Source organism: Lepus europaeus, unplaced genomic scaffold (assembly GCF_033115175.1).
Source record: "Lepus europaeus isolate LE1 unplaced genomic scaffold, mLepTim1.pri SCAFFOLD_3_1, whole genome shotgun sequence".
NCBI lineage: Eukaryota > Metazoa > Chordata > Mammalia > Lagomorpha > Leporidae > Lepus > Lepus europaeus.
The window spans coordinates 12,404,379-12,414,887 of record NW_026909276.1 but is presented as its reverse complement, the minus strand read 5'-3'; positions in this window follow the sequence as shown (position 1 = coordinate 12,414,887).

Below are 10,509 nucleotides of genomic sequence, written 5' to 3'. Positions count from 1 at the left end.
TCTCATTCTCTCCCTTTCTCTATCTCTGCCTTGCAAATAAATAAATAAATGCTAAAAAAGAGAGATCTTCCATCTGAGATGACTGCAATGGCCAGGGCTGAACCACACAGAAACCAAGAGCCAGGCACTTCATCTGGGTCTCACGCATGGGTTACAGTGGCCCAAAACACTTGAGTCATTTGCTGCTGCTTTTCTCAGACCATCAGCAGGGAGCTAGGTTAGAAGTGGAGCAACTGGGACATGAACTGCTGCTCATCTGGGAAGCTGGCATTGCAGATGGTGGCTTTCCCCATTGTGCCACAATGCCAGCCCCATGAGTGCCAGTTTGAGTCACGGCTGTTCCACTTCTGATCCAGCTCCCTGCTAACACAACTAAGGAAGCAGAAACAGATGGCACAAGCACCAACATGGGACACTGAGTTGGACTTCCAGGCTGGGCCAGGATTATTCATTGCAGACTCTTGAGTGAACCAGCAGATGCAAGATCCCCATCCTTCTGTCTCTGCCTCTTTCTCTGTAACTCTGCTTTAAAATAAAATTTTTAAATCTTAATAAAATAAAGAGAAAGTGTGAGAGAGTAGCCACAGTAAAGTAACAGAGCAAAGCTACAGTTGTGCTGTCCCTCAGCAGGCTTCTGCCTCAAGTGAGAAGTCTCCGGCTTACAGACACTGACATAAGACACATTCACAACACATTTCAAAACAAAGATGAGAGGTTTATAAGGCACATTGATTTTATGATGACTTTCATTCATTAGGTACACTGGGTTTAGGTATATGCCTTTTGTGCAGCCAAGTTAACCCAGGGTCTAATTCAAAGAGATGTACTGAGGAAGATGTGCTGCCAGGGGAGAGAGCTGCAATGTCCCATTGCTCTTGTAGCATCATAAAGGGAAGGAAAAGGGCTACTCATGTCCATGGTTATAAGGAGGACAGAAGCACAAACATTTCAGAAGGCAGGAGCAAATTTCAAATATAGTTACTTTAAGTAAATAAAAGAAAGTAAATTTCAGAATATAACGTGGGGTAGAAACACACCATCAGTTCATCAATTCTCACAGGGATCCAGGAAAACTGCCCTGTCTACCCATAAACCAAATGTTTCAAAACACATTTTCTGATTAAATTCAGAAGATTACAGGACTCTGGGTGTTCAAATGCCAAATTAAGTTTTAGTTTCCACTACGGGCAGATGTAGCCCAATCACTCAGAACATGAGAAAAACTTTTCCATAAGGAATATGAAATATTCAGTCACACAGAATAACTGTGCTTAGTGCTCAAAGTGAACCCCAGGATAAGCACCCAGAAAACCTGTTAGGTCTTGGGGCCAGCTCCATGGTGTAGCATGTAAAAATTTATTTATTTATTTAAAAGGCAGAGTTACAGAGAGGCAGGGCACAGAGAGAAGTCTTCCATGCACTGATTCACTTTGAAAATGGCTGCAATGGCCAGAGATGGATCTATCTGAAGCCAGGAGCCAGAAGCTTCTGTCAGGTCTCCCATGCAGTGCAGAACTCAAGAACTTGGGCCATCTTCCACTGCTTTCCCAGGCAACAGCAGGAAGCTGGATCTCAAACCAGCACCCATACAGGATGCCAGCACTGTAGGTGGCAGCCTCACCTGCCATGCCACAGTGCCAGCCCTCAAAATAAACCTATTTTAAAAAGCATTTTAAATGAGGGATGGGAGAGAGTTTGTTTATCCAAAGCAAGGATAATATAACATAACATAACTACTACACAGAAGGAGCTCCTGGCTCCTGGCTTTGGATCGGCACAGCTCCGACCACTGTAGCCAATTGGGGAGTGAACCAGCAAATGAAGACTTATCTCTCTCTGCCTCTCCTCCTCTCTGTGTTTAACTCTGATTTTCAAGTAAAATAAATAAATCTTTAAAAAAAAGTAAGATAACTACTAGTACTCATTAACTTAAAAAATATAGAAATTTAATGAAACTCAAAATATAACCAAAATCATCATCTACTACAAATTATAATCTTTGAGAGTCATATAAGAAAAAATTTAACCCCTCCTCCCCTTTGAAAAATGCACATGGGACTGGTGTAGTAGGTTAAGCAGACCCTGGCAGTGCCAGCACCTCACATGGGCACTGGTTTAAGACCTGGCTGCTTCATTTCCAATATAGCTCCCTAATTCACCTGGGAAAGCAAAGGATGATGGCCCAAGTGTTTGGGCCCCTGAAATCAAGTGTGAGAACCAGAAGAAACTCCTAGCTTCTCATTTTAGCCTGGCCCAGCCCAAGTCATTGTGACCATTTGAGGAGTGAACCAATGGATGGAAGACCTCTCTCTGTCTCTCCATCTCTCTGTAAATCTGCCATTCAAGTAAATAAAATGAATTAAAAAAAAAAAAACTATACAATGTTGTATTTTGGTTATTCCCTCATACAAAGAAAGCTCAGATAAACTGTAGATGAATCCTCTTGGCTTGATGCAATTCAGAAGGAGGATTGCTTTCTGCCACCCTGTGCTAGACATCAATGAGAGTTATTAATGGGAAGATGAGTGGACACATCAGACTGCTTCTTCACATGGCACATTTTCTTAAAGACATCACTGCTACATTATCAGATTATGTCTCTCATATGAAACATGTCTCCCCTAAAAATTTTAAAGAACTTGCCAGAAACTTCTAGCAGAGCAGGGAATGATGTGCCAAGAACAGTGAGTTAGCCTGAGTAGTCTAGGAATCCTGTTCTTGGCTGTTTTCAAGTTTGTATTAATGTACACACAACATAGTTGCTGAGAAAGTGTCTTACAGTTGCTTCCTGGGTGTGAAGCAACTCTTTTCAGCAGAAACACAGAACTGCTTGTCCACTCACAAGCACTGTGATAGGGAGTACATGGGAGAAAAGGTCAAAAACACACTGGGTTTGAGAGGAAGAATGCTGTTACCCTAGCAACCTCTATCCAGGATTCCCTTTCTATTTTTACTTCCTAGGTAACCTTACTATGCTAAATGAGTTTCACAGATTAGTAATCTGGTGACAACAGGACTCTAACAGAATCTGTGAATAACTCAGTTAATCAAGTGAAAACTTCATTATACTGAAAGTTAGTCTATAGCAATAGTTTTCAGGGCCACATTGCTCTTTTTTTTAAAGATGTTTTATTTATTTATTTGAGAGGTAGAATTACAGATAGTGAGATAGACAGAGAGAAAGGTCTTCCTTCTGTTGGTTCACTCCCTAGTTGGCCAAAATGGCCAGAAGAACTGCACTGATCTAAAGCCAGGAGCCAGGAGCTTCTTCTGGATCTCCAACATGGGTGCAGAAGCCCAAGCACTTGGGCCATCTTCTACTGCCTTCCCAGGCCATAGCAGAGTGCTGGATCAGAGGAGCAGCTGGGACTCAAACAGGTGCCCATATGGGATGCTGGCACCACAGGCAGAGGATTAACCTACTGAGCCACAGTGCCAGCCCAAAGCCACATCTTTTATCATACTGTGTGGGCATCTCTGTGGGGGGAGAGGGGCACATTTTCCCTTTTCTTCCTTACCCCTCTTCACATTAACACCTTGTACAAAGGCTTCCACAGACCAGTCATTTTGAAAATCTACCACTAACATCCTCCCATGTTGAAAATGCCATGGGGTTAAACACAGAACCCAGAATAAGAAAAGTATCTTGAAGCTGGTGTTGTGGCTGAGCTGGTAAAACCATATGGGTGCTGGTTCAAGACCTGGCTGCTCCACTTTTGATCCAGCTCTCTGCTATGGCCTGGGAAAGCAGTGGAAGATGGCCCAAATGCTTGGTCCCCTGTACCTGTGTGGGAGACCTGGAAGAAGGTCCTGGCTTCTGATCCATGTAGTTCTGGCCATTGTGACCATCTGGGGAGTGAACCAGCAGATGGGAGATCTCTCTTTCTCTTTCTCTTTCTCTCTCTCTCTCTCTCTCTCTCTCTCTCTCTCTGTCTTTGCCTGTCTCTAACTCTGCCTTTTAAATAAATAAATTTTTTTTTTTAAAGTAACCGGCCAGCGCCGTGGCTCACTTGGTTAATCCTCTGGCCGGCATCTCATATGCGCACCAGATTCTGTCCCAGTTGCTCCTCTCCCAGTCCAGCTCTCTGCTGTGGCCCAAGTGCTTGGGCCCCTGCACCCACGTGTGAGACCAGGAGGAAGCACCTGGCTCCTGGCTTCGGATCAGCACAGTGTGCCAACCATAGTGGACATTTGGGGGGGTTAACCAATGGAAGGAAGACCTTCCTCTCTCTCTAACTCTGCCTGTCAAATTAAAAAAAAAAGTAACTGGCCCTCTTAATTAAAACAATATGGACTGTAAGATAATCAACTTGGTGGAGCATTGAGTGACTGTAAAGAACTAGACAAAAAAAAATTGATACTTTTCTGTATTTATGTTTTCGTAGCTCTCCACTATGAAAATCCAGATTGAAGTAGCTCATTATTAACTCACACGGTAGACTTGCATTAATTTCAGTTCACTTCTCACTTTGCAAAGGGATTGGCAGCAGGTAATAAAAGTTGATATCCCTAATAACATAAGAAAGAAGGGTTGAAGACAGAAATTGAAGAGCAGGAAAATAAATCAGCTACGTTTCCATGGCCTCAAGCTCCAGATTGAAAAAGAGTCTGTTAATTAAACACGGAGGAGCGATCAATCCACAAAGCTACTGCACAAGCTTCACATGCTGCTGGGAAAGTCAGCCAAACACAGAGCGCCCCAGCTGTCAGATGTGTCCACAGGGTCCAGCATGGGAGCCAGGAGCCAGATCCTACTCTGATCTTCCATCTCCACCTCTCCACTGCCTCAGGCTCCAGCTGAGGGCCACCGAGCCCCGCCCAGCTGGAAATACCAGGGGATATAGCCTGAGGCCCAGCCACAAGGCATTCTCTGACCCACCCAAAGTGAGAACTGGGCTTATTTAAATGGGAATCCTTCCTTCGCCATGCTCTCAACTGCCCTGCTTGTTCCTCGTCCAGTGTACTTTAAGGAGAATTTGAGCGAGGCAGCCCGTGGGACCGGCCATGCGTCGGGAGACTAGGAAGTGGCTCTGGGAGACACAACACCTGGGCCCCAGCCTTGACTCTGCCGGAGAAGCTCCCAGGATCACTGAGAAGCAAGTGATCCAGGTCTGAGAGCCGCCACCTGCCATCGCACCCACCCCTCTCCCACACACTCATAGATGTCCCTTCCTGGTCTCCATACTTGCCGTGGAAAATCGTGGGAGCAGGTCCCCTTTCTTCAGGACACACAGGGAGCAAAGCGGAGAGTGTGGGACAGGAGAAGTCGCTGGAACTTGGGACCCACGGGTGGCAGATGCAGAGGCACAGAAGCAGAGGGTGGCAGGTCAGGGGTGCGTGCTCCCGAACTGCCTCCAATTGTACTTGCAGAGCAAGACTCCCCAGTGAATGTGGGAGAAGGAGCAGCGCGGCCTCTCAGGGCCCTCTCTGATCAGTAAATGAACTTCTGTTCCCAACCCCAAGCCACGTGGTAAGGAACGCGCATGAGCACGTTCTCCCACATTCACATGCACAGGCGTTCTGAGCAGGAAAAGTTAGAGCACCGGGTGACTCTGGGAAATGGAGTCCAGGCCAGGGCATTCCTGGATAGACTTACTGGCCCTCTCCTAGGGCTGCAGTGTGGGGTGGGTGGAGACAGGCTGGGAACCAGAGCTTTTGCTTTTGTTTACATCCCTCCTTCCCTTCCTTCCCACCCCAAATCTCGAGGGTCAGATGCTGTTCTTCCTTTCTTGAACAAAATCTTTAAGAAGTAACAGCCACTACTGCTGAGTCCCAAATCACAGTTCCCTCACACATGCTGTTTCTCAGAAAAATCCCCCTGCTGCTTTATACCTGGACAGCTTCTCTCAAGTAATGAATGACAAGGATTTCAATGTAACTCTTAGCACAGGTGCACACGGCATAGTTTAACATCTAGATTTGAGAATACAATTTTTATTTGTGTCTTTTATTTGTGGTTCTTTTCAAAGTATTTTACACCACCCTCTAATTCACCAAGTACAAAAAACAAAGAAAGAAAGAAAGAAAAAAAGAGAGAACTGGATACAGAACTAACATTGCCAAGTATCTTCTAGGGGCCAGATTACCAGAGTAAATGCCTTACTTTGTATCAATTATACCTTAGGTTAATTCTGGAGACAGTATTCTCAATTTACAAAGAGAAAGCTGAGGTGGAAAGAGATTAGATGCCCATGGAAGTATGGTAAAAATGTCTAGGTTAAAGGCCAACCAAAGTGAAATATTGGTTTAAGAAATCTTTCAGGACCAGCACTGTGGCATAGTGGGCTAAGCCTCCTCCTTCAGCACCGACATTCTATATGGGGGCTGGTTCAAGTCCCTGTGCTCCACTTCCAATCCAGTTTTCTGGTCTAGCCTGGGAAAGCAGTAGAAGATGGCCCAAATGCCTGGGACCCTGCATCCACATCGGAGACCCAGAATTTCCTGGCTCCTGGCTTTGGATCAGCTTAACTATGGCTATTGTAGCCATTTGGGGAGTGAACAAGTGGATGGAAGACTTTCTCTCTCTGCCTCTGCCTCTCTGTAACTCAGCATTTCAAATTAAAAAAATATCTTCTTTAAAAAAAGAAATATTTCTTTTATCTTGGGACTGAGTTTCTAAAACCACAGATTTCTCATCTCTAAAATAAAAAGTGAGGGAGAGGAAGAGTATCTACAATCCTAATCTTCACTGTAGAGAAACACATAGGATTATAACTTACCTAAAAAAGAAAGGAGGTTCAAACTTGCTATTGCTGTATGGTTATTTTTCTCATGTTTAATATCAAGATAGCATATAAATATTATGCATTCTTAGGTATATGTGTGGTGTTTGATTTTTAAGATTTTAAGTAGAAATGTAAATGGAAGCAGGATGACATGGAGTTCTGTTTGTGGTTACTTCTGTCAATTATAATTCAGGGGATTAGAATTGCTGTATTAGGAATGCTTAAATGTATCCATTCATTTCACACTAATGTTTATTATGTCTTTGTGTAGACTGCTTTTTCTTGCCAGATTGAAAATTCAGGAGGGCAAGAAACATCTTTGCTTTGACATTAAAACTCAGCATCTTGATAGTCATTCTTTTAGTTTAATGAATAAATGAGGCTATAAAAATTAAACAAATACAATTTCTGATCCCCAATAACTACCTAGTTGAGGAGACAATGAAATAGATATCTATTTGATAACAGACACAATTAGATGAATGTATAATTTGTTGCTCAGAGACAACTTTGATAATAAAAAAGACATGTTAATGATGACACAGGGCTGAAATATATAAACAGAAACCATCCAGGGCCAAGCAGGTTAAATGTTCACCCTAGCTTTGTCAGGCTTTCCATTCACTATTTAGTAAGCATTTACTGAGCATTCTTTTGTGTGGTGTGTTGAAAGAACTACCAGCCACATGATTTTCCTAGATATTGGAATAAGAGAACCTGAGCAATCAGAAAAAGGTTGGGATGAACTGAGAGGCTTTTGACACAAAGGTAAGAAAAACAAAAAGCAGAGAGGTCAATTAAAAAGTATATCAATGGTAATTTAGTAGGATCTGAACCAAGGTATGGTGGTAGTAGGAATGAAGAAGAGGCAACAGATTACAGGGAGATCCAAAAGGCAGAAACAACAGGATTTCAGTGGTAGATGAAGGCAGGAGGGAACTCATGTGTAAATCTTCATTTGGATTTTATTATCTAATGGACAAGGAGTTCTCAGTACATTCATGTTCATCAGTAATAAAAGGCTACCTCCAACTGACTTATAAACTTCCCCTAAATCCAAGACACAATCTCATGGGTAGCTATCTATAAGCCTTATGTTGATCATCAAGCCAAATATTTTTAACTGTTACAATCTACAATGGTCCTCATTATGATGCAGTTACTTAGAAACTAGAAGACATAATCCATGTCTATAAGAAAGGTCTAAATAAAAAAGTAAAATTCAGGGGCTGGCGCTGTGGTGCAGCAAGTTAACACCCAGGCCTGAAGTACCGGCATCCCATATGGGCCCCTGTTTGAAACCCGGCTGCTCCACTTTCAATCCAGCTCTCTGCTATGGCCTGGGAAAGCAGTAGAGGATACTTGGTCCCCTGCACCCACATGGGAGACCTGGAGGAAGCTCCTGGCTGCTGGCTTCGAATCAGCACACCACTGGCCATTGTGGCCAATTGGAGAGTGAACCATCAGATAGAAGAGCTCTCTCTCTCTCTCTCTCTCTCTCTCTCTCTGTGCCTCCCCTCTCTCTGTGTAACTCTGATTTTCAAATAAATAAATGAATGAATAAATAAATATTTTTAAAAAAGAGTAGTAATGGTCAATATTTATTAAAAAAAGTTGTTACAAAACCAATAAAATCATATAATTCAAAGCTAAATTTGGCATACCTCACTAATTCACAATTTATATATTCACCAATTTTAGGTAACTAAAGCACAATTAAGCAGGAAAGAAATTTAAAAAAAAAATTTTCCCTAGAGAGGGGCCGGCACTATGGCATAGTGGGTAAAGCTGCCACCTGCAGTGCCAGCATTGGTTCAAGTCCTGGCTGCTCCACTTCTGATCCAGCTCTCTGCTATGGCCTGGGAAAGCAGTAGAAGATGGCCCAAGGCCTTGGGCCCCTGCACCCATGTGGGAGACCTGCAAGAGGCTCCTAACTCCTGGCTTCAAATTGACACAGCTCTGGCCATTGCAGCCAATTGGGAATGAACCAACGGATGGAGGACCTTTCCCTCTCTTTCTTCCTCTCCTTCTCTCTCTGTGTAACTATTTCAAATCAATAAATAAATCTTTAAAAAAAACCAATTTCCTGGAATAGCCAAAATGCACATTATAAAGTCCAAGTAAAGTGTCTAGCCAATGGCTCACCATCATGACTCATAAAAACTCACTCTGTCCTGGCTACTCTGATATGAGTGGATGGACACAAAGCAGAAAAGAAAGCAATAGGTTTGAGCAGTGAATAAATGGAAAGGGCTCCAACAACAATGCTGCAGAGCTCTGTGGCTCCTAACTGAATGTGATATGCAGGCAGGCATCTCCTTAATTTCTGCCATGCTCTCAGTTTTCATAGGACCATAGAACTGAGCACGACAATCAGAGCTTTCAAGTCCAACATCCACAATTCACTTAGTGATAGTGGAGCACTGTAGCTTTGCTTTATGAGTACAACTAAACCTCCACACTTTATATGTCATCCTGTTTGGATCCACTGGAATTGGAGAGCATATGGGGTTAGAGGGAGTATAGGAGCATGGTGTGTGAGGGTCTCATGGTGGTGGTAGCTGTGCAGAGGGAGGGGTGGAGGAGGAGGAGAAGAGCAAGAGCCCCTAGCACTGTGGGAATGAGGAGCCGAGGATGAATGGAGACAGGGATGACTTGTCTGTATTATGCCTGGTACTCTCCTGGGTATAACTGATGCAACACAAATAATGTGAATATCATGATTACCCTAAAGGCAATTTCAGTCCTGGTGTATGGATGACAAGGACATAGATAATTAAAAACAATGTGACAAAAGTTGTAGGTGCACAATACAATCACCTACATCATTTGTGGATGCCATGCCCATCAGGCAGGAACCACCAGGTTAAGATCAGATCTCAGGGCTGGCATTGTGGTGTAGAGGGTAAAGCCACCCCCAACAGTGCCAGCATCCCATATGGGCACTGGTTCAACTCCCAGATGCTCCACTTCTGATCCAGCTCTCTGCTGTGGACTTGGAAAGCAGATGGCACAAGCCCTTGGGCCCCTGCACCCTCATGGGAAGACCTGGAGGAATCTCCTGGCTCCTGGGTTCTAAGCAGTGCAGCTCTGGCTATTGCAGCCACCAACTGTGAAGTGAACCAGTATATGGAAGACCTCTTCTCTCTCTGCCTCTCCTTCTATCTCTGTGTAACTGACTTTCAAAAAAATAAATAAATAAATCTTTAAAAAAAAACAGTCAGATCTCAGAGGTAGCAGAGCCCAGAAATGACAACATTGTATGAAATGAAAATAGGCAGATGGTAGGTAGAAGCTTGGTAACTAAAGCTGGGATCAGCACATGGATCTTGACTGGCAGGCTGTCAAAGCAATCATTAACCTGGACAAGGCTGGGATCTCCCAACTTCTATCCCAGTGCCCATGTCTTTGCAGAGAGGCATAACCAAGAAAGAGAAAATCATCTTTGGCTTTGGTTGAGGGGACTGTGGGAGCTCACCACATTTGAAGCCAGAATCTTTTTAACCCTGAGATTCCCTCTTTCACAGGAAGGCTCTTTTCTGGCCTTGTCTTCTTAGCATAAACCTCTCAAGCCACCAGACCTCCCATAGCCCCACATCACAGGGCACATGTGAATGTGAATGACTGAATGAACAGAATCTTGAGGTATCATGTAAATGGAAGACTCATGAATCTATTCTCACCTTATGGGTGTACTTGAAGGGGAGAAAACTGAGGCAGAGGACTTTGGTCATGCTCAACCATAGAGTCCTCCTTACAAAGCAGAAAAAAAAAGAAAAAAAAA